Raw genomic sequence first — 25282 nt, 5'->3', positions numbered from 1 at the left:
GAAGAGCACGTTTTGATCTACCTAAGGAACCATGGACTACGCTAAAAAAAAAAAAAGTGTCAGTGTATTCAAGTTCCAGGCATCATTTTATTTGCAGTTATAGACATAGATATGTAAATCATGTTTGTACTGCCACTTAGCTCCAAAGCAGCACTGAGTGATTTAACAGTACCCACAATGGGGTATGCAAGTACATGCTTCTCAGCTTTTGGAAAACTATATTTTAGCAAAGTGGTCACAGTTTACTTATTTCTACTATTGCACAACAATCCAAGAAACATCTAATAGGTTCCTTATTGAGTAATTTGTGGCATTTATGTCTGTTTTGAGAGTGATTAGGAGAAATATACCTGGATTGGCTGCTAACATCAACATTGCTACTTAGCTTGCCCATACAGCAATAAATGCTGCTTTTCTTTGTTAGTGAACTATCCAGAGCTTACTGGTTATAAGCAAAAGATTACAGACATACATACATTTGGTTGATGGAAAATGGGTAGACGGAAGGTTCTCAAATTCTTCCCTCACCACCCAAAGCAGGATTTAGTCAATGGAATTCATCTTCTAAATAGAGATCCAGCACACAAGCTGGTGACTGCAACAGCTTGCCTTCTCTGTATTCTTCTATATTTCTCTGTCAACAAGGAAACAATGGATCAAAGCTTACTGGAAAAAACTGCTCTATCATTATCCTATAGAGAGCCTGGACTTCATAGCAGCACCAAACTACCCTGATTGGAAGAGCTAGTAGACCTCAATTCTTACAAGATCTTACTATTCTTACTACAATCCCAACTACAATTTGCACCACTGATGCTTCAGATCAAAGAATTTTATTCTAGCAATGATGCAGATAATTAAATACAACCAAATAAATAGGGAGGAAAAAAAAATCAGCGAAGTGATTGGAAGTTAACTCAGCATTAACCAAGATAACAGAAGACCTCTTCATAAAACAAGGCAGTAGATCTCTGTGTTTTTATAACTTATTTAGGTACTCTTGATTCCTGAAGCATACCTTCTCTACAAGGTGTCAGCCTGTTGCAGTTACTTCCCCATCGATCTGTCTGCCACATCTCTGGAAAGGTCAAGTGGAACGAGGGCCCTTTCCAGCACTCTTTCAAATCACTTCATTCCCTTGTAGAAAGGGCGAAAGCTCTCAGGTGACAGGCTAATTAATTCAATCTTTTCATCTGTGCGGAACTGTGACATTTATAATTTATTTGGAAAGGAAAAAAATATTATTTAATCCTGTTAAATACATTACCACAGCCCTTACCAAAGTTTGGTACTACAGTGTTTTATTCAGATGATACTTCAAACGTTGTTGCCGAATTAATGCTTTGCACATGTTTATTTTCTGTGCTTCTTTTAAAAATGGTTCCAAATAAAACATATGAAGTATTAAAAAAAAAAAGGGGGGGAGGATTTCACAGCAGTAGCTGCAAACTCCTAGGCAGAGCTTTTGTACATTATTATTTTATTTATAATTATTTAATTTGGTAAATTATTATTTGCCTTCCATAAAACAAGAGTTTTGGTTTCTGCTCATGAGACTGCAGCCTTTAAAACAGCGTACTTATTTCATACTTATTTCTTTGTCAGCTGAGATACATGTTTAGTTTGTTTTATATAAAGATATGAGTTCTTTCTGAGTTCAGAAGCAGAGCTGAGATTTTCCTTCAACTATATATATATAAGATCATGAGTACTACAGAGCATTTTGGTGAAGTTTAGGGAAACTTTCATTGCTGCAAATATTTAGAATAATTTCTGATAGGTCCACAGACTTAATGAAAACAAGTCAAATGCTGACTTGTTTGTTGTTTTACTAGAAACCCACTAAATTCTAAGATGCATGGGAATGTACTCAAATGAGAATCCTAAAGCTGCAACTTTGTAGTCAGGTGTTGCAGGAGGTGCAAGAGTGAACCAAATGTTCATTTCTTTCCATCATATGAGGAAGCACACAAAAGACCTCACTGCCTCATTAGTAGGATGTGATCTTAGTAATGGCTTTAAGTGGACATGGATGATTCAACTATTAAAACTGCATCTATTTTGGATTCAGTCTGTCCTTCAGATAAAAGGATTCCTGCAGAGAGTCTGTCTTCTGTCAAAACCAGCAACCTGAGCAATTTTTCACCTGAAGGTATCTTTCCCTTAGGCCAAGACAATATAACCATTTACCATGCAAATCCTCAGAGTAGAAGGCCATGCAGTTGTGCAGACTCTGATTCAGAAATTTCCTGAGTCTACACTTTCCTGATAATAAATACTTTTTACCTCCTTTGGTGTCGTAAGATGTCCAAGCTCCCTTGGAGAAATAATATACCTTTAATATTAACGTGGGGGTTTTTGTTTGTGCTTTAAGAATGAGAGTGATTTATGTAGGCTTTGTCTTTTTTTTTTTTTTTTATTAAGAAAACTATTCTCTTTATATTCCTAGAAATGTAATGTCCCTCTCAGTCTTATGTTTCGAAGTCATCAATTTTTGACCTCTGCTGTCTCCATAGGCGCAAGTTATTTTGGCAGCTGATCGAGTACCAGCCAAATCCTATACAGCTTCTAAGTCCCATTAATCCTTCTGGTGAGCTATCACAGAATTTTAATGCTGTGATTGTTCTTTCAGCATTTACTAACTTTATACTAAGTTGTTCTTGAGCTATCATCATATCCTGTAACTTAAACATATCCTCTATCCCTATGTTTACTACCTTAATGTACTTTAGTAGCTGAACAATTTTCTTTCCAATCTTATACTTAAACTAAACAAATTAAATTATTTCAAGAAAATAAGCTCTCCACTCTTTCAAATCCTGATTGGTTATGAGGGCTTACATATTTTGACAGTTAAACAGGTCTGTAGCTATCTGGATCACATTACTATGTTTAGTAGCATATGTGCTATTTTTCATTATCTTAGGATTGCATCTAAGTTTCTTAAATCAAGTTCAGCAGATAAGCTTACGTTTCCAAAGGTTTTCATCAGAAGCTTTGATTTCAGCCTCATTTAAATGGGTTCTATTCTATTTAAATGGCTGCATCAAAAGAAGCATGACATCTGGGTGAGGGAGATGATTGTTCCCCTCTGCTCTATTCTCATGAACATTTGCTGCACTGTGTTCAGCTCTGGGGCTCTCAGTGTAAGAATGTGCATCTTGGATCATGTCCATGTGAGGTCACAGTGATTATCAGAGGGCTAGGGAAATTACCCTACAGAGGCAGGCTGAAAGAATTGGAGTTGTTTGGCCTGGAGAAGAGAAGGCTCTGAAGAGAGCTTATTGTGGTCTTTCAGTACTTAAAGGAGAAGAGACTCTTAAGAAGGATGAGGAGAAACTCCTTGTCAGGGTTAGAACAACCGTGTAAATTAAAAGTTAATTTGGATATTATGAAGGCATTATTTACTATGAGGGTGCTGAAGCACAGAAATGGGTTGTTCAGGGTTGTTGCTGTGGATGTCTCAACCCTGGAAGTGTTCAAGTCCAGGCTGGATGGTGCTGTGAGCAAACTGGTCTAGTAGAAAGAGTTCCTACCCGTATCACAGGGACTGGAACCAGATGGTTTTCAAGGTCCCTTCTGACCCAAATAATTCTTTGATTCAATAATCCCTTATTTTCCTTATTTACTTTTCTTTCAAAGTGGGTCAGGTAGAGCAATGCTTGGCCAACTCTCAGTTAGTTAGCTCTTCACGGTTTAGGTTTCATTACTCTCACATAGTTTATCTCTGATCCTTCTTTATATCCAGCAGGTTCTGGAACTATTGTCAAATGTAAAATACATCCAAATACCTTCAGTTGCCATGTCTCCATTTTTGTGTCAATGCACAGCTCTCAAGTGTGCAAATTTCCATAAAACCAAGTGATAACCATACAGATAAATATACCCTCTAGAAAACCTATCTTGCTGAAATCTTCAGCAAGAATGAGTTTCCTCTAGACATCCTTATTTACTTCCTTCTATTGCTTTATTGCCTCAGTAACTGCCAGCTGTTCAGCTTTTAAAGCTTTTCCCTCTTCTGGCTCTGCCCCATTTACCCTCTGCAATTAGCCCTGAGCTATAATCAAAAATAGGGAGACTCACAATGGCAGCTGCAAGGTTATTAGTTTATTCATAACAGAGCTCCTAAAATGGAATTACATTACAGTGAAACCCAACATCATGCTACAATTGAGTGAATTCTTTATCCAGAGAAACCAGGAGAGCTCTTTCTTCACCCAGGGTATGCCGTGTACTGCTGGGCTCACTATAGATTTTTGACTGCATTCACACACCCAGTCCAGGAAGCAGAAAATGTAAATGAGCAGACATTAAAGTCCAAACCTCTCAGAGGCCCTAAAAGCTAGCAGGGCTGCTAGGAAATGTCTGGGCCAATGCTGAGAACTCTGCCAACTGACAAGGTGGCAAGGAACTGCTGGTGGCACAGGGCTGCAGGTGGCTATAACAGAATGAGATGTTGCTGCACTTCACAGTGCAGGTATTGCAGAGGGAGTTTCTGTCAGGGAGATGTGTAAGTAATGGATGGATTTCAGAGACTGGAGAAACTGGAGCAGAGTAACAAGGGCATTTTGTAGAGCATGATCCTGCAAAGACAACACCACACAGCATGTTACTGTTATCATTTTTACCATAATTGCCACTATTTCTCCTTTCTAATCTGCAAGTTAGATGACACTTCAGGATTTTTACTTTCTTCCTCTCCTCCCTCCTTTTCACTTTCATGTACTTACAGAGTTTAGTGGTGGAAAGCAACCTATCCTTCTCAAATGACCTAATCTTTTATTCCTTATTTCTCTTCTCATGTACAACCATTGTCAATCGTAAGTAAAGGAGAGTTTTTGATTTCTCTGGCAGTCTTTATTGACAGCTTCCTGAAAGGAAAGCAAATGGAATGAAGCAGAAGCTCAGGGAGAGCATGCATCTAGGCCAGCCTCAGACTCCAGGAGGAGGAACAAGTATAAAATCAGTGTCAGTTTTGGAAAAGTCCTGTCACCTTTCTCTTGCAAAGATAAATGATTTCAACTGGCAATACTGAATTCTGCTAACCCTGGAGTTTGGTGTGGAGGGCAATGACTGAAATATAGTTACAGGGAAGCCTGGAAGGTGGATTATATCACACTCATACAAACTCATCATGTGTATGCCATGTGCTTACGATGGCGGAAGCAACCACCAGATGGCTGGAGACATGTCTTGTGTCCCACAGCCCGAAGTACTACCCTGGGCCTTGAAAAGCAAATCCTGTGGCAACATAGACTCTCTATCCTAAGATGTAAGTGGTGGCAGACATATTCTGGGAGGCTTTAGTTTTGGTCTACTCTTGCACCTTTCCCTCTAGCACTCCAGCCCACAGCACACTCTAATGCATTTTAGCTTGATGACTTGTTAGTTGATGTTATTTTCTTGGTCAGAAGGATTCCTCTGAGTATTTTTTTCTATATGAGAGAAAAGTTTTTCCTTCAGGAAAAAATATTGCTCCAAAGAAAAATTAAAAACATGACCAAAACCTCGGATCTAAATGAAGCTGAATTTTCAAATTACCTATGCCTAGGTCTATGGTAGATGTAAGAAATTAAACTAAGTCACAAATTAATACTTTCTGATCACAGAAAATTTGTAATTCAAAATAAGGTTTGCTGTGCTCACTAAGAATTGTTACACAGAACATAATGTACTTCCATGTAGTCTTTTATCTATTGATAGGCTGTTCAGGATATTATTAAATATACTAAGAATTTAGGAAATAAGTAAATTTAAGTTTATGTGAGAATATCTTTTGGCTATACTGTTTACTAAAGTAATCTGGAGAAAATGGTTTGCTCTATCATCTTTCAAGATAAAATTTGAATGCATTATAATAAAAAAATGTACTAGCATAATTTTATAGAAGATAACTTTATAGCTAATTTTTATGAATTCTGAATGTACTAATCATGAATGTACTAATCATTAGTCAAATCACGTAATACATAAGAGCTTTTAAATGACTTGAAGTCAAAAGTTTCAGAACATTTTAATCAATTAAGCCTCATAATACAATTGTCAGCCAGGTATTATTGACCTTAGTGTGAAGACCTAATATTTAATACTATAATAAAAGTAAGCGACTTACTCAAGGTCTCACAGCATAGCTAAAAAGAGATCTGCATGATTCACTGATGCTGAAGAACAGATAGTTCTGTACATTGAAGGACTATACAGTCTTCCCATGAACAGTGCAGGGAGAAAATAAATATTAACACAATTATATCCAGCTTCCTAATGAATAGAAATATTCCCAGATTCCCTGGCATGCCTTCTGACAAATTCTAGACCATACAGACCGTTCACTGAAACTGGATTGATAATGGATACAGTTTCTGACCTTGAACTCAGCATGGAAACCATTTCTTGTTATGTGAACTTCAAGATTGCTGTGTTAAGCATCCTTTGGAAAAACACAAACTGTCAAAATTCAGTTGCTCTCATTTAATCTGTGCACTATATGCATAAGAAACAATCACCATTTGTCAGAAATTAAGACACTGATTTTCTGTGACTGCAAAAAGAAGCTGGTAGTTCACTCAATGATTACTCTGTAGTAATTTAATACACTTAATCTGATCACTATTAAATTCTATCACTATTAAATTGTACTTTTATTATACTTGTTGATTCTTTAAGTACTCTAACTGGGCTAAAGAGCACAAATTATAGTATGCAGTAAGAGAACTGTTATTTCAGTCATCACGTATGGTTCTCAGTTTGAGTGAAGAGCTCATGAAATACTTAAAATCCAGGGCTGGATCCTCTATTTCTGCAAATCAGTGCTGTTGCTCCATTTGCTTCAGAAGAAAAATGATGATTTACAGTCTAGAAGGATCGGACTTCCAATATTTGTTCATTTTGCTATGGTTTGCAAAGATCTGAAATTCAAAGATTTGTATAGCAGATCTTCCCAAGTACAGAGATTTTGAGTTGTAACTGTGCTGTGTTAGAGAAGCTAGAGCCAATACCTGTGTAATGGGATGTAATTCCTTTTTGGGAGCATGAGAGTCTTCAAATCTAGTAGAAATTAATATTTTGCTGTTTTATGCAGATGGTCAGATCTATTTTATCAAAGTACCTGAAACTGTTCAACTGCGTTTATTTGAGAAGAAATATGTAACTATATAGGTTGCTCTAGAAGTAATTCCTCCTGTTTATTTCCATGGAAACTAAAAGAGATACAAAGATCACAATAACACAAATACACTACTACAAAATCTCAGCTATAAAACACTGTTTTTCAACATAGTCACCACCAAAGGCTGAGCACTTTCACCAGCAATAAAATTCTGTGTAAAAATCTGCACCACCTGAGGTGATGACCCACTGTTTCACAGCTGTTGTGATGTTGTAACTGCTGGGAAAATATTGCCAACAGAGTCCGTTTCTTCTTGATCCACACAAATGAAAGTCAGAACATACCAAAACCAGATTATATGGAGGATGTGTTAAGACAGTGCAGTCAAGACTGGCAATGTGCTTCACTGTCTTCATAACGGTATGGGGCTTGTGTTGCAGGAGAAAAGTTGTCCTCCTCTCTGGCCTGACTCTGGAAGTTGGAGGCTTCAGTTTACTCAATGTTATGATGTAACAATCAAAGGCTTTCTAGGTTGCAGGAAATCTAAAAGGATCTTGTATTTCCTATCCCCAAAAAAGAGTGTGTCACTTTGTCTTGCTCCAATTTATAGGAGGGAGAGGAGGCTCTTTTTAATATCTGTATACCTGGCGTGTGAGATTAAGAAACAGTGGTTCAAATGTTGATCCAACCAGTTTATTATGAATCCTAATCAGGGAGACTGGGAAGGGAAGGAGGGAAATAGAAAAGATAGGAAAGAGGCAAGAATCGCGTAAAGTGGGGATAGTCACCACCAGGATCCAACAGCAGTCCTATTGCATGACATTTTGAAGGGCTGAGGCAAAGAGTGGAGTGGGGACGCAGCAGCGTGTCCGGCCTCGGGCAGCAAGCAGGCAGTAGGAAGAGGCTGCAGAGCCAATCCGGGAGGAAGCAGCAGGACTCAGGTAGCAGGCCCAGGAGGGTCTGTTCAGGAATGCAGGAATTCCATTGTGAGGAATCTGATGGCAGATGCCTTTGATCTTCTTCAGCATCATGGTAGAGCGCACAGCAAGTCCAGGAGGGAAGAAGGCAGACCATGAGGCTTCTCATGTCAGAAACCTTTTCTTCTTCATGAGGAATCTGTTGCTGGAAAAACTAAACCTCATGGTTTTCGGTTCCTCTTTTATCCTCCTTCTGCCAACGCGGCATTCTTGGGTGCTTGGGTAAGAGTCATGTGCAGCACCTCCTGAGATGGCCGTCTTCCTCAAGATAAGCCTACTCAAAAGACTGCTTCATAGCCATTAAGCTGCAGCTTATCTCCCTCATCGCCCCTGGCCTTATCCATCTGTGTCTCTCAGTTCACAACCCTTGTCCAGGACTTGTCTATAAGTGTTCTCCAGACAAAAGATTTCTTAATCCTTGCCTTGGACTTGTTCATCTGTGTCCCCAGAAAGCTTTGAGACAATGATGTAAAAGAATAATTTCTTACATACTTTATCCACAGAGGACTGCATCTTCAACTTTTTCTTCTGTGGGAAATTCGCATGTTGTTATTCCATGGACTGCCATTTTGACTCTAGCTCATAGTGGCGACACAAAATCTTGTCACCAGTAATGATACAATCCAGGAAGCTGTCATCTTCAGCAACATATTTGTTCAATATGTCCTGACAAACTCAGACATGTTCTGTTCGCATGTGAGCAGTTGTGGGACCCACCTGTCACAAGCTCTGTGAAATTCCAAAATTGACACCATGGTTTCCAATGCATTGAAGTTGATATTCAGTTCTGTACAGAGCTCTCTGGACACAGTCCACTAAATCACATGGATGAGCTGATCAAGATATTCTTCATTTCGTGATGTGATGTCTGTGTATGGTTGTTCAGAATGTGGTTTGCCTTTCATGTCACCATTGCCACTGGTGAAAAGCACCATTCAACTCAGTGTGTTCACATCCATTGTTAGGTCTCCATGATCATTCAGCAAGCACTGATGAATGTCAGTGAGTGCAATCTTATCCTCATAGAGGAGCTGAATTACATACCTCTGCTTCATACACTCTTCCATGTCAAATACTGTTTTGTCAGATGGTCCTTTTGCTGCCATGTGTTGCGTGGTAACAAAATTTAAAAGAATATTGATGGGAAGATTCAACCTCTACTGCCATACCACCAACCTCTGCCTCTTATGTCATAGGCCAATTTAATATAACTGGAGACATTACTTTCAGGACCTCTCTCATATACTATGCCTAGAATATGTTAATGATACCAACTTAACTATATCCGCTCACTTCCCTTGTATTCTTCTCATTCTTTTACATATTTACTTATTTCTACATTTATTTGCAGGAAGTATGAAGAACTACAATATGAATTTCTCTTTTATTTTTTTGTTTACCTTATCCGCACAATGGTAAAAATATAGACAAATATTTAGCTCTTTTTTTTTTAATTATCCCAAATGTCCTTTGATGCACCTATATTTTTCTAAATATTCTGGTGGCTAGAATGATTACAGTACTGAAGAGGTAAATCTTATTAAGTTTACTTAGAGAAATCTTTTCTTATTCTGCTCTATGCCAGCATGAAAGCTTTGCTGTTGTGTACTAGGACACATTGCATATCTCAATGAGAAAACTCAGTGCAGTAGTATTGGAATACCTGTGTTACATCACTGACTTTCCTCTTATTTTGTTTTAGGGATGAAACAAATAGATGATCCAGTTTAGAAAATGGAGATGTACAGCTTTCAATCCCTACCTACTAAAGCTCTGCGTTACAACTGGAAAGCTTCTGAAACATTAGAGGATCAAAGTTTAAATGGGAGTTTGTATTATGGATCCTTACACACTAGAAGGAGAATAATTCGTCCAAAAAGACATCTGAAGAGATCATCGAGGTGTACTGTATAGACAGAAGAAGTTATATAACATTATGTAACCTTTTACCCTCCCTTCTGCTAGAACAAGCACTCGGTAGTTCAGGATGCAATGACATTCATTAATACTTGTCTTGTTGCTCATCTGAGATATGAAGGTCTCAAGACACAGGGGAGCAGGGCTCACTAGTAAACTGGGATTAATATTAGATTTCAACTGCAGATGGCAGCAAAGCCTCAAACATATTTGCAATCTCGCCCAGGTAACATTCAATCCATACAGAAATATAAAAGAGTCTGCTTTATCATGTTAGAAATAAAAGAGTGCTATTAAAATAGCTGGAAACACATTTCTTAAATTAGAGGGTGACATCGCTCACAAAAAAATGCAGGGTAGATGTTTCAGAGGTAGCTATTCTTGAGATATCTGCACCAGTGGATTATGAGAGATGACAGCTCTCCAAGTGAACGTGCCAATCACTTGCACAGAGTCCCTGAAAAAATGACAGTGAGTAGAGGCTGCAGATAGCCCCTGTCCACTGTCAAACCCTCTAGCAGTCCCTGTAGTTCTGCAATTAGCAGCAGGGGGATGGAAGTCTGGTAACACAGGACACTTACATGTCCTTGTCTCACAATTTAATTCAAAATAGGGGACACTCACTGAGGACGTTTACTTCTACAGTTATCAGTCAGAATAGAGACAGCAAATTTTCCAGAGAGGAGTCTAGCCTCAACACCTGTATGCTGACAAAAGCCAAATGTAAGTAGTGGCTCAGTGAAAGAAGTGTGGAAATTAAAAGTAATCCACTTGTGTTTTCACAGAAGAAACAGCTGGTGTGGCATAGTGCATGAACTCTACCAAAGGATAGAGCTATAATGAAATCACTAAATTGGAGGTGTTCTTCAATTGACACTCATAGGACCCTGAAAACAGGAGGGGAAGGAATGGGGTAGGCATGTTTTTAAAATACATCTGAACCCAGTAGCTTAGTGGTACATTAGTGAAAAAAGTGATCTTGAAGAACAATTAAAAGTTTTACCCAGAGTGCAGCCTAAATGGTATTTTCCATACTGTATTTCCAGGTAGTCTGAAATTGTTTAATGGCTGTGAACTAAGGGAACAAGTTTGTCTCATTGGTAAAACATTTGTCTCTTTATTTCTGTGCTTTTCTGAAACAGAGAAGTTAAACAATATAGTAGTAGGCAACTACCCAAGCAGATCTTGTCTTAACACGTCCTCCTCTTGAGGAAGGGATTTCAAGGCTCTTTTTTTATTTTTATCACCCAGTTTTGCTCAGCAGAATCACTTACTGCTCTGTGCACAACCAGTTTGCAGTACTAAACAAAGCGTAGTCAGTACTAAACTAGGAATGAAGGGAAGGGTAATTAAAAAACGTTTTTCTTGGAAATGTCAGAACCCTGAGGGCACCCCTATATAGGCCTAAATGGCCCTTATCAGCTTCATCTGGGGCTTCCCTCCAGCATTGCCCATGGGCACAGGAGCCTCATTTCTCTTTAGCCTGGGCTATGCTGGTGTAATGCCAATCTTCCATTTCTAGCTCTGGCTCTGCCTCCTGGCTGCATGTGGACCTACACTGAGTGTAGCTGGTCTCCTGCATAGACCAGCTACCTATGGTCACATGTTGTAAGTTGTTTCCAGTCCTCCCTCTGGCCCTGCCCCTGAGATGAATTTTGGACCCACTTTGTGGATCTCTGGTCCTGCATGCTGCCTCTTCTCCTTTAGCTCTTGCCAGAAGACCCCGGATGAACCCTGTCAATAGTTCATCACTTCTCTTGTCAGGACCTACCAGTGGACCTGCTACAGCTCCCAGCTCCCCCCACCATGGTCTGATCCTGTGAGATGGTGCCTGGTGATGAAAGCAGAGAGTGCACTGGGGTCAGCTTTGGCTCCTTAGAGAGCGGCTACCTCTCTCTGAGACATGACAAGAAAATATCAGGAAGACAGTTTATATCTGATTATGGAAAGTTAGCAATATTGCTTCTTTACAAGCTCCTCGAGGAAAGAGAAGAGCTTACTCCAAAACTGAAGCAGAAAGACTGCTTTAAGTAAGACTTCTAATGACTTTGTAATGAGAAATATAAAGCTCTGAAGTTTCACTGGCATTTTTGGAGGTAACCTAATCTTCACTCATCACTCTTTGACACAGTATGTTCCAGACACAACCTGATTTGTATCTTGAATAACAACTCTGAGGCTAGTACAAACTGGCTGAACTGCAGCACAGTGACAAAAGTCTGTTTTTACTCATTAGGTGGTACTGTGTGACTACAGCTTCTTGATATTTCACATTATCATCTCTGCACTGAACTTGCACTATTTTGTATTATAGCCTTTATGGCTCAGCAAGTTACAGACAAACATACGCAGCTCTTTGAGGAAAGAAAACTCATATATATCTTTTGTCGAACCTTCACAGTAAATTACAGAGCCATAGCTTCATTCAGGCTTCAAACTGTTAACCTGACCTGCTAAGTCCCGTCACAAACCATGACCCTTAATGCCACAGTGAATGCTGACAAATCTTCAGATATGTAGCTTTCCCATAGTCTGCTTTGAAAGCAAATAATTTTAACGCATTTATTTGTTTATAATATTTTTCCTTCACTTCCTCTGGTATGTACTTTAGCAGCAATGACCTTTTCTAAACACTACCTTGGAACTGCTAGGGGCCAGTGCATGAAACAATGTGGCTTTTTGGTTCAAGACTCCTCCAGAGGGTATTTTATTAGGTTAATGCGCTTCGCATTTTGAAAAGTAAAATGTTTTCTGCTAAGAATGCCTTTCCCCAAAATGAATTAGGTGAGCCAATAGTAACACAAAGAATAATGCAACACAAATGTACGTCACAATATTCCCTGGGAAAGCTAAACAAAACATGAATAAAATCTGTATTAAAACAGAGCAGAGTTGATGCAAGGTTTTTGGCTGCCCTGGGCAGATAAAGATTTCTGTCCTCTTTCCTCATCAGTACTTGGTTTTTCAAAATTTTCCACCCTGCCCTATGCAGCTGTAACCTCTTCAGGCTCTGACAAATGTTCCCTGACAAATATTGTATGGGGATGTAAATCCTCAGGTATCTGCAGTGTCTCTGTTCCAGGGGATGCTGTTCCAACAGCAGCAATGTCAGAAAGGAACATACATCTAGGTTTCTACTGCCCTGACCAGTAGCCTAAGCTATTAGTGTGAACTCTAACTAACTTAACCACAGAGGAAATAATTATGCTTCAAAATTTATACCTGAATCACCATTAAAACCCTCTCTTATTGAGTCAGTTTTTGTGTCTTTAGTTTTTGACCCTCAGTCATCTTGTTTACAGACTATAGGACAATTGAATAGTCCCAGCTTTAGAGCTGATCTAAGGAAAGGTTTCACGGCACATGCAGATGTCACGTTTGTCACACAAAATATTCTCAATATACAAAGTGTACCTACAGATATGCAGATTCATACTGCAAAATATTCTCAATATACAAAGTGTACCTACAGATATGCAGATTCATACTGCAATACTGCAACTACTTTTTTTTTTTCTGGAATTACCACAGATTTCTGAGAAAAGTTCCTTGTAAAGAGAACAGCAAGTTCCTTCTGACAACTTCGTTACAACACAGATTTGTGGGTATAACACAAGTATTAATGGCTGTGAAGTGCGACACGAAAGCAGCAAATGCCTTTTCCAGGCAACATGCAGGTCTTAAAAAAAAAAAAAAAGAAAGAAAGAACTCTGACACTGTCATGTTTGTAGTTTCAGTATTATTTTACATTCTAAATACAGCCTGTGAGACTGGCACCTTAAAAGACAATTGAGGATTTTACTTTTATTTCATATGATGTAATTTTCTGTAATGTAATGTAATTTTTTCATATTTCATCATTTTTCTCAGAGTAACTATATTGAAATTACTTACGAATATGAATTTATAAATAGTACAGTGTTAGGGAAAGCTGTATTTTAAGGTATACAAGACAATAAATACAAAAAAAAATTTTCTCTTGAGATTTGTGTATCTTAAATGTTTTTCCAGCAAAATGCACAACTCTCTTAAAGCCATGTATCAAATGTGATTTCCAGCACTATCTTAAGCCAGAAATATACATAATGAAGAAGGATTTTCCCCTTCTTTTTCTATTTTACGCCTATTTATTATTAACTTACCAAATATATAATTTATTTATTTATTTTTACCACAAGCATTTTTTATACATATCTGCTGGCACTTTTTAAAAGGAGGTTTTACAGTACCAGGGAGCCACGTTGCTCACAAAATACATTTTCTGAAAAATCTGACTTACTTAAAACTGTCAGCATTGTATGCTTCAGGCTGCAGCTAGTTGTTGCCTGTAGTCAGTGAGTCAGAAATACAGCAAGGCCTGCAGTCTCTAACAAGGTACACAGGTCACAGAACACTTTCCCTGCCAGGACAGCAAGACCTCATCTCTTCCTGTCACATTGCTCAGTGGCTGACAGAATTAATGTCTCACAAACTGAGATGATGGCACTCAGAAAGGCAGGAACACGCTGGGAGGTTTTGGTGTGAACATTAACTCGTGCACAAACTCTACCACACATTTTAGTAGGCAACTGAGGAACAGGTTTCTCTTGGGCTGTCTTTCATGCTCCCTGAACAGGTATCAGAGGCCCTCGAGCATTGCTTTCGGGAAGAAAAGGTACCCAGCAGAAGGAATAGATCAATTCACACACTGTTGAGCTGTACCTACTTTCACTGCCATAGTCTTTCATCAGTGCATATTTTGAAGACGATGGCATTTATTTTTTCATAATAAAGTGCAAACTCAGCACTAACCTGTGGAATTTTTGGTACCTCTCTATTTTTGCAATACACCTGTGGAAAGTTGTTCCCTGAAAATATATACTTTTAAGAGTCTCCATAGGAAAAATCTCTGTGACTGAAGCAGTTAGAGAAGCAGATGTTGATAGCAAAATTAGATACTGAAGTATTACCTTACTGTCACATGCAAGAAATATCCTTTGAAGATTAACTTAATTTGCTACTATTTAACAATAGTGACAAAAAAGACCCATTTGTGCTTGTACATTAGAATGCAATATTAAAAGACATGACTGCATGAAAATTGACAAATAATACATCTATATATTTGCAATAGTTCTAAGCAAGTTTGAGGCCTTTTATACCACTTATTTAATCCTGTATACTTACACTGGTCTAATTGTGTTAGTGGTCCAGTACATTTCTTATTACCTAGCTCTTTATCTCAATTTCATTCTAGAGGAATGTATCCAAATAAGATTAACACGGTCTATGTGCCACATATTTATTTTGTTCTTGCTACACAATCCTATTCAGGTAAAAAGGCAGGAGGTTAGGCAGTGAACTGTAAAACTTGCTTGCACAAATAAGTGACCTACATTTGCCAGCAAATTTTCATTGCTCTTCTTTTCTAGCAATAATTTTAATGTGCTCTGTACTTTCCACCTATATGATTCCCATGAACTCTGTGTAGGATACAGTCACTCATAGTATCTCAAGACATTATACTTTCTAAGATGCAAGAAAAGATGTGAATGGTATCAGTTAATGGAATATGAATAAATCAAAGGGCGCATGTTTATGGACATGACAATGAGCTATGCTTTCTTGACACCTATGTATGTGAACAGGTATCCTTCTACTTAATGGTGCAAAGGAATTTCTGCTGGAACTTTTTCTCCTGTTGCCAAAGGTAACTCTGAAGAGGGGCTCTGTAAACTTCAAAATTGTATGCATGAATTCACACAGCTAGATCTACCTGCTGCATGTGGGAATAAAGCCACTTCAACACACCTGACTGATGAACACAGTGTCAGACACACCTGATGAGTCTGCCCTCAAGTTGCCCCCAAGGAAGCCATATGCTGCTGATCAGGCAGTTGTGTGGAGATGGAATACACAGTGCACACTGTCTACAGCCTCTTCAGGGACTTCAGAATATAGATGAACTTAGGATTAATTTAGGTAGATAGGAAAATATACAGCTCTGTAATTATGGAAGTTCTGTATTTCAGTTCCTCAGGTTTTCAATACAAATTGTAAAAGTTGTAAATGTTGCTAGGTACTCCCCAGAGTTTGCAGAAAGTTTTTCAGAGTCTAATAACTCTTGTAATTTGCAGGCATGCATTTGCCCATTGTCTCTTTAAGCATCTGAATACCAAATATATGACTAATTACTGTTTTTCTTCTCTGTGTGCTTTATTAGTTTGAGTAAACTGTTAAGCTCTATAAGCAGTGAATTTTTGAAGTCTCAGTATTACCAAACATAAATCAATGAATGTTCCCTTTAGCAAGAAAAGACATTCTTTAGAACAACTGGATAGCACAGTCTAGTGTGTAATTTGGACATTTTAATTGCATCTACAAAAAAGCCTTCATTCCCCAATTGTAACACTCAGAATGTATGATATAATTTAAAAATCAATTATTAATTTCCATCTGAACAGTTGTGTGTGCATCCTTAGTATCACCACCTCAAATAGTATGTGGCAGAATTGGAGAATGATTCAGAGACTGTCAACAAGGATGGTTCATACCATAATGCAGATAAGCAAGCAACTAAGCTAGGACTTTTCAGGAAAGGAAACACACCTACATATAGCAGCAGTTTATCAAATGATGACACACAGTGAGAGTGTGGATAGAGATTGATTATCTGCGCATTTGCTGGTACAATAACATCAGGTGAAACTGAAAAAGCGACTATCAGAAGCACGCTGATCTTACTGCAGTGGGTTGTAGACCTGAGGAACTGCTGTTGGGCACCTGAAAATTAGCACAGTTAAGGATAAAATCGACAAGAAAAGAAATCACAAATGTGTAGAAAGGTCTGATTCAGAATGTCTTTGAATGAGAAAGGCTGATAATATTGAAAGTGGTAGTAGGAGGATCATCTGTGCTCCCCATGTTGTATAATGTAACTTACAAAGATAATTATACCTATGAATATGCATAGGTATTTTCCATTCATGGAATGTATTTATGTTCATTTTATGCCATTTCAGCCAGTGATAAACTTAGAAAATTACTGATGTTACTGAATAGTGTACTTGAAGATTTCTATGCATTTATTTGCTGTTTAGACAAATGTATACAGACATAACTTTATTCATAGCCTTTTTATTCCAATTGTTTGTCAGGAAACAAATTGAAGTACTTATCCATTATTATCTTCTCTCTGTGTATCAGACATACAATTATCAGAAGACACAAATTATGTGCATCAGTGGGAAAGGAAGTTATTTTCTATAAGAATAGCTGTAAGTGGGTGGGTGCGCAGTTAGACCATGACTGAACAAATTAATCTGTTGTATAGCAGAGCAGTGGGAGATGGAAGGACCAGATTTGGGAAGTCTCCAATTGTTTGTGCTAAAGCTGTGTGGTCTGCCTCAAAGTAAGAAGAGGTTTGGAGCTGATAAAAATTTGTCTTCTTTTCTCTATTTGGCTAGTTCTTTCAGATTTCAGATGGACCTGGTACTTATCAGACCTGACACAAAGGCATTTCATAAATAACATGCATTGTAAAAGATTGGTTGTAATCAGTCAGAATAAACAAGTCCTGTTCAGACAGAAGCTCCAGTTCAGCCCTTCCAGACATAACATTTAAGAAGCATTAACCAAATTGTGACAGGCAGTTTGGGGATCTTCACACTAAGCTATAGTGCTGTGGTGAAGCATCTCAGCTCCAATCATGGAAAATCAAAAGTAAACCACAAACAAACAAAATCCTGATAAATACAGATATATTGAAGCATTCCAAGAACCTCTGAACGCTTCTGAGGCCCCCGCAGAGGCTTTGTATTGTAACAGGAAGCAGTAACAAACAAGCACCGGCTACAAAGCAAAGAGAGCAGAGTGCTTTTCCAAACGTAGAAGCGCCGCAGAGCAGAGCAGAGGAGAGCAGCCACGTGCTGTGCGCTGCGCTACTCATGCGCGCAGCTGGTAGGGCTCAGCCGGCGTAGTGCTGCGTCCTGCGGAGATGGCATGGAAATGGTCGTGGGTTCCAGGGTGCCGCCGTTTCTCTTAAGAGACTACAAAATGTCATTCGGAAGCGTCATGCATACTGCATGCTTTCTTCTTGTCCTCTTGGTGGCAGTCACGCAGCTGTTCGCCCTTAGGATGGATGGCCCAGAGCGCGGCCCCTGCTTCTGAGGTATCTGGGCTCAAGGTCTTTCTGCTTGTTCACAGAAAAATGGTATAAAAATAGGCACTGAACAGAACAAAAGCAAAGACTGTTTCTTCTGGGACTCCTCCAGGTAGTCTCCGTGGTGAAATGCCAACTGTATTTGCCGCTGTCTTCAAATTGAAGAGGACTATATAATAATATATAACTAGGCTAAAATGGGCATAAAATTTCCTAAAATAATTCCTTCTATTGTCAGTCAAGGAAAGAAATAATTCATTCACCACGGCCCAACAATGTTCACTGAGACAGAGCAAAGACAGCCCCAGGTTACTGAAATGACCTACTTTCATCCTATATATTCACCACCAAGCAGCATTAAAATTCTCTGACAAGTCAAAGAGAGACTGAAATTTGAAAGCGGTATGTAAGAAGTTTTAGAGCAGGAAAAGGCACCCAAGTAACGCTATTATTATTTTTTAATTATCATGTTACCTTGAAAAATCTTGAGTGGGTGTTATCACTGAAAATGTTTGGAGCCCTCTATTAGCTTTATGCTTTACTTTTCTGTTGCCAAGACAGAGCAAGTGGCTTTCCTGGAAACTCTGTTGGATCAGATTGTTTAAAAGAGTATTTTTGCAATGAGAAAGGTTGTGTGTTTTCATTTAATGGCCTGATTTTATCTTGTAGATCCTGGGCTTTTTAGCAAGTACTGTGAAGTGTTGTGAAGCATGAGCCATAGAGAAAGAGGTTCTTCTGTTTTATATCTATGTAAGAAAAACAAGTTTTACCTTTTCAGTTTAAGAGATTGTTGATCTTCTTGGATGCTGACTGTCTTGGTGTCTATGTCTTGTGTAATTGATTTAAAGAGGTCTAGTTAGGTGAGGATGATGTCAGAATATGAAAAATAAAGCATGCCTTTTACATTTCTCTTTTTCAAGTTCCAATTACAGCAAGAGATTACTGATTTGGAGATAGACTTTTCTAGTAAGGAAATTTAGGCCTTTTGTCTCTTTTCTGCAGCTCGTTTACCTCATCACGTATTTATTTATAATTTGGAATATGAGCTGAACATTTAAATCACATTTTCAAATCTTTTTGATTCTTGATACATTTGATTAAATGTATTACCTACATCTACTCAGACTAGCTCATTAGAACTACTGATTTGCAAGTTGAGCTGAATGGAAGAACTGTAATATAACTCCATTCCATTTTCATTATGTACTTTTTATCATATAGAGAAAGTGGGAACCCACTAAAAACTGATTTTGATTTTTCTTTTTTTAGGAAATTGTTTCAAGAGAGACTTTATTGTAATTACAAATAAGGCATAACTAAAATCCCAAATATGAGGTTCATCAGAACTGTTATAAAGAAATTCAAGACATGAAGTTAACCAGTAATTGAAGTCCTTCATTACATGGAATTCCCATCATCAGTGTAGACTTTATTCAGGTGTTGGGGTTTTTTGCTTTTTTTTTTTTTTTTTATATAATTTTAATTATACCTGTGCTAGTGGCAGGCTGCCAACCAATGCATTATCATTTATCTTCTCATTCTTGTCTCCCTCAGATTTATCCATGCTTCTTGCTTGTTCGTTCTCAGAAAACAAAATAAACTCTCACAAGATTCTATGTGAAAAAAATACATTTATTCAATGGTCATTATCATGTCACATTTGTTATATTTCTTCTCTTTTGATTACATTTCATACCTTCTAAAATTCCGTCTCTAGTCTGTTAATTTTGGTTTTGTTTCATTAATTGATGAGTATTGGTTTTGTTTTGTACTATCTTTACACTGAAGTAGTTTAATTTGGGCAGGGAGGACAGTTCTGTACAGTCAATTTGCTTGCTTTCTTATGCAAGAAATCTTATGAATTGCTACTTCTGTTGGCACTGTACTACTGTGAACATATTTTTGTTCCCTCAATTAACATTTCACAGGAGTGAAGTTTGTGATAATTAGAGACTAACAAGATCCAATTCTCTGGTATTAGTTTATCTTAGTCCAAGTGGCACTAGGATGTGAACTGGGTATTGTTCTTTACTTAGAATAAATTAAACTCCCAGTCTCATGCTAGAGTACTATGCTGCACAACATGCATGAACTTCATGCGTATGTCTATCTGTTTCTATGTTTTTCATTATATTTCATATTTCTATTTCAATCCTGTCCTCCAGTTGTTCACAAACTCCGGCAATAGAATTACCTCAGTTCTTAAATTAAGAAAAGCAAAGGCACAGTATTCTTAAATAGCTGTGTTTTGTTAAATCATTATTTTAGAAATATCACCTTTTACTTTGGATATTGTTTTTTTCTGGGAGGGTGTTTCTGTTTTAGGAGGGTAAGTCAGGCACTACTATATGCATCGTGGTTGCAGGACAAATGCTGTGTATTCAGCTGCTTCCCCTAACATCTGCTTACCAAAAGTGGTATTCACTGGTCCAAACAAAAGAAGGAACTCAAGGGCAGCATATGTGTCAGATAGTGCTTTAATAAAACCAAAACAAAAACTGTAAATAATGGGATCTAGTGCTTGTTGCTGATGCTTGCTATTGAGGCTAGTCAGAATGGATTTGCAACCGTACCATTGGAGGTTGCTCAGACTGGAGAAGAGGAGCCTTAGTGGAGATCTAACAACAACCTGCTAATATCTACAAGGGAGTTATCAAGCAGATGGAGCTAGGCTTGGTGCATACCAGGACAAGAAAGAGTGGCATAAATTGAAACAAGACAGGTTCAGATGGATGTAAGAATAAACCTTCTCTCCAGAGGACAGTTGGGCAGTGTAGCAGGCTGCCCAGGGAAGCTGTGCAGCCTCTACGCCTGGAGGTTTTCCAGTCCACTTGGGCAAAGCCTGACCTCACATCTGAGCCTGCATGGGGTAGGAGGTTGAACCACAAAGTCTCTGAAAGTCTCTCCTCATTAATCTATTATTACTTGGAATTACAAAGCTGTCTAGGAATGATTGATCTGCATGTAACTACTTAGCAGAAACATACTTGAAGTAGATTGCCCTTGGGTTTAACAAAGGAATTCTTAGCTGACTTGGAGATACGGGCTAGTAATTAGATGTCTAATGTTAAAATTCCACAGGACAATGTAAGATCTATTAGAGAGCAGAACTGCTATCAGGCAAAAATAACCTTGCTTTAATATTCAGTGTTTATGTGAAACTTTGGCTTTCTTTTCTTTGCAAGAGGTAAGGGGAAGTAAAATCCATGAAATGAACTTCGGATGTTATAATACATGACATTGCTCTCATTCTTAGACAAGTTTATTGCCTTTCAACAGAACCATGGAAGAGTTAAGTTATGCTAAAATGAATTACCATAGACATATATCAATTATTTCTATGAATGATATGTAGTCCTGCTTTTCAGCTGTCATTCTACCAGAAAATGCTGCAAATATTATTTCTCACAGTCATTTGGAATATAACTTTGGATGCATTTATTAAAAGTTGCCCTACAAAGTTTAAATTTGCATCATTTGTTTTGAAATATGCTGATATGCTGTACAGGCATACAGAATAAATGTTGCAAAGAAGAAAAATATGTATTCGTAGCTTACAAAACAGTAATGAAAAAGTTTTTATAGATATATGATGGAAGATTGGTTTGTTAACACAGTGTGGGAACTGAGGAAAGATTTAGCTGTACTAAGCTGAGAAAGGAAAAGAGATGTTTTTGCACAGAGCCATAGGTTATAACTGAAGTGTTTAGGAAGTACAGAAGCACCAAAGAGAGAATGCCAAGATCCAAGAATAAGAGCAGTCTTTGTTTCATTATATAATAGTGAGATTGTCATTCTTGGTGAATAAGTAATGTAAAATTATTATAGGGATTTCTCACTTGCTAAGATGTCAAATCTTGATTAACTTAGTATTATGTAATTAGTCTCCCGGATCTGTTCTTCTTCTCTATGCTTGTCTTGGGATCATAACATGAAACTGATACTAGAAAGAACTTCTAACAGCTTTGTAAAAATAGTTTTCTCTAGATGATACAGATTGAACTGAAACTGTCTTTAAAAGAAAACGATGTTCAGTTCCACTAGCTACTCTAGCAAATAATAATAATAATAATAATAATAATAATAATCCTGTAGCCCAGGTTCTAAATTAGCTCTGCACTGTTAGAACTACTAACTCTGCAGTGTTCTGTGTATGTTAGAAGGGATTTGTCAGTAATATTCTGTATCTAAAACAATGTTGATAGACTGTTCCTCCTTTAGGAAGAAATTACATTTTGTCTAAGTGGGTTCTAGGTCTAGCATCTGGTGAAGCCATCTTCACTACTGTGCTAACTGAGGAAGAATTCAAATAGAGGTTATTATTCTTTTTTTTTTTTTTTTTCAGCCATGTCAAATTCATTCCATTTTTCATACTTACTTTCTCAAATATGGAAATAATTGGAGCTGCAGAAACAATCATCTCTCTTGAGTAAACATGCATCTTTTTTGCATATGGCTTTCTCTTTTATTTTTATCAAAATGACTTGACAGAAGAACGTGTTTTCAACAGCACATTACATAAAATATTTAAAGTAATTTTTTATAAATGGATTTTAAAATTACTTGGTGTTTGGCACAACATTCATTTCTTTAGCATGGATCTCTGATACTTAGAAAGACAGAAGTGCACTAGGTAGCACATTATAGAAATTCTAAGATACATGCATAGAAATTAATTTACATTTCTGCAGAGGAGAAATCTAGTTCAATTCACAGTGAAAGATATCAGTAGACCTTCGATGCCATAATAGAAATTTTGCTAACTTTTTCCTGGACATCTTGATTTTGTAAGAGAAGTAGCTGAAAATAATCATCTTATTACTCCTTGTTTGATAAGTTCAGTGATTTTTTTCTTAACTCTTTGATCTGACAAAGCTAAGCAAGTTCTGTCAAATACAACTTGGAATTAGATTTTTCTTTCTTCTGAGGAAGCTAAGCAATCAAGAAAATACAATGATGTAATCATGTTGAGATGGAATTCTCTTTTTCCACCACTGAGGGAATGAACCCAAACACTGATTTGAAGTATCTTAGCTCTGATATCACTCTTTGAATTACATCAAAATATTTACAAATAACTAACAAGAAATATCCAATTTAACTACCTGTATACACACTACCTAAAGAAAGTGAGGATTAGAATAAAAAATAAGCAGAGGTACATTTTGCTTCGTTATTCATCACTGAAAAAGAACAAAAAATTTAAGGTAATTGGCAAAGCAAACACAATGAGAATGCATGATAATCTTATAAGGTTGACTGATAATTACAGAGGAGCTGTTCCATGATGAAAACTGAGTTTGTGCGGGGGGCAGGCACTATTTCTGAATCAGACACTTTTATCCCTGAGTGATGTTCGATGAGAGTTGAGCAGCTGAATTATGTATTATGATCAAATAAATATTAATTTTTGTATGAAGAATTAAAACATTTTAAATTAAAGAAAAAATCTTTGTATGTCTTCCAGTAGTTTTCATGCTTTGCAGATCTACTAGGTGACGACAAAATCTAGATCTTTTTTCCCTGAATATGAATTGCATCTTTTACTAGACTTAGATGTTCCAGATTTCCAAAAGATAGAACAAAGACTGTGCAATAGTCTCTCTTTCCTGTAAGAATTTTATTTCGGGGTATGAATATCAGATTCTAGTACATATCAGTACAAACTGATGATCTGCATTTATCTGTGTATTCATACTGTGTAGTTATGAACCATAATATAAATTGTTTTTATTAACATGACTGTCCAGTTGGGCAAGCACAGGTTAGTACTCTTTGTGTGTGTGTGTGTGTGTGTGTATATATATATATATGAATATACATATATATATATATTTATATTATATATATATATTCATATATATATATATTCATATATATATATATATAATATATATATATATATTCATATATATATATATATATATATATATATACACAGATATGGATTAGATGTGATCCTGAAGGTAGAATATTATGGAGATCTATCTTTTAGAAGAAAGCTTTTTTGCACTACTTCTGCAGGAGTTGATCTGAGCCTATTTTTATTACATTTCCTGCCCTGGCAAATTTGACATGCCTCCGGAGTACACACTGTATGACAGCTACATGGAGTAGAATCAGTCCCTTACTTCTCAATATCTACTTGGCCTTGTTCTCTCTTTTGGGTGGATGCCAATTTGAGAGCTACTTGCTTCTATGTTGGACCTATTTGTGCTGCCTCATAAGCTCTAGCTCTGAAAAAAAAAAACAAGCTTCTGAAAGGCAAATGCTTTTCCCCTGAGTAAAACCAACTGCTGGAAATTTAAGCTGTTTTTAGGAGAAGTGATACTATTTATAGTATAAGTATGTGAAGCATCTTTATTTTCCCAGATAATTTCCCAAAATTTCTCTAGGTAGTCACAAACAAGGAAGTGTAGTCTAGCATTAAAAACCTTCCGTGGCAAAAAGTGAAGCAGCCAGATGCATTGCGTATGGGAATATGAAGGTTGCATAGACATGGAGTTCATTCATTCTAGAAAATCTTTTAAAAAGTCATGTATTTTCAGTGAGAGGAAGGCAATCCTCAATTTCTATTGCAAATGCACTGTAAGTATGGATTTAAAATCTTATAAGCAAAAATCTGGTGTTTGAAGTTGCAGAGAAACACTCCTCAAAGTACTTAGAGAGAAGTGAAGGACTTTTAAATGCAAAGATTATGACATTGATGTCATAAAATTTACAAATACTTGATTTTCTTTCAAATTGGGATTTCATATTGGTTCAAATAAATATCTTCATTGCTCTCCTTTATTATTTCTCTGAGTGACTTTCATTCTAAAATTTCCTGAATGTCACAGAATACATAAAAATCTAGCCAGCAGAAATATCCAGAAATACTACATGTCTACAGCTAACTTATAAGAGGGCTGCCCTGAAAACTGTGCCTCCGAGTTCATTATGTTGGTCCAAATCATCACAGGTAGATGTTGGTGGAAGACTAACACCAGTATTTGTTAAATTTTGCTGCTGTGCAACAGATGGTAGAGTGGGGACAGTATGACAAAATGATATCTGACATGGAAGTGCTAAGGAGCAAGGGTGTGTAACTGAATTCCTTCATGCTGAAACAATTGTACTCATAGACATTCATTAATGTTTGCT

The 25282-nt window shown here is 37.3% G+C and overlaps 2 long non-coding RNA genes across 3 annotated transcripts; both read left to right on the top strand.

The window, feature by feature from the left end:
* The first annotated feature begins 2072 nt into the window (after window positions 1–2072).
* LOC125689149 (uncharacterized) lies at window positions 2073–10661 on the top strand. 2 transcript variants are annotated; one of them, XR_007375079.1, is made up of 3 exons: window positions 2073–2152; window positions 2517–2590; window positions 9785–10661. It is a non-coding gene; the product is annotated as an uncharacterized LOC125689149 (long non-coding RNA). The 2 variants fall into 2 exon arrangements; XR_007375080.1 differs by lacking the exon at window positions 9785–10661 and adding an exon at window positions 4855–5086.
* Window positions 10662–17746: 7085 nt separating this feature from the next.
* On the top strand, window positions 17747–19521 carry LOC125689690 (uncharacterized). The gene is made up of 3 exons (XR_007375395.1): window positions 17747–18148; window positions 18809–18889; window positions 19409–19521. It is a non-coding gene; the product is annotated as an uncharacterized LOC125689690 (long non-coding RNA).
* Window positions 19522–25282: the final 5761 nt, after the last annotated feature.

This window comes from Lagopus muta, chromosome 2, assembly GCF_023343835.1.
Source record: "Lagopus muta isolate bLagMut1 chromosome 2, bLagMut1 primary, whole genome shotgun sequence".
NCBI classification, from domain to species: domain Eukaryota; kingdom Metazoa; phylum Chordata; class Aves; order Galliformes; family Phasianidae; genus Lagopus; species Lagopus muta.
Note: the sequence above shows the minus strand (reverse complement) of the source record. Positions and strands in the feature narration are given on the sequence as shown.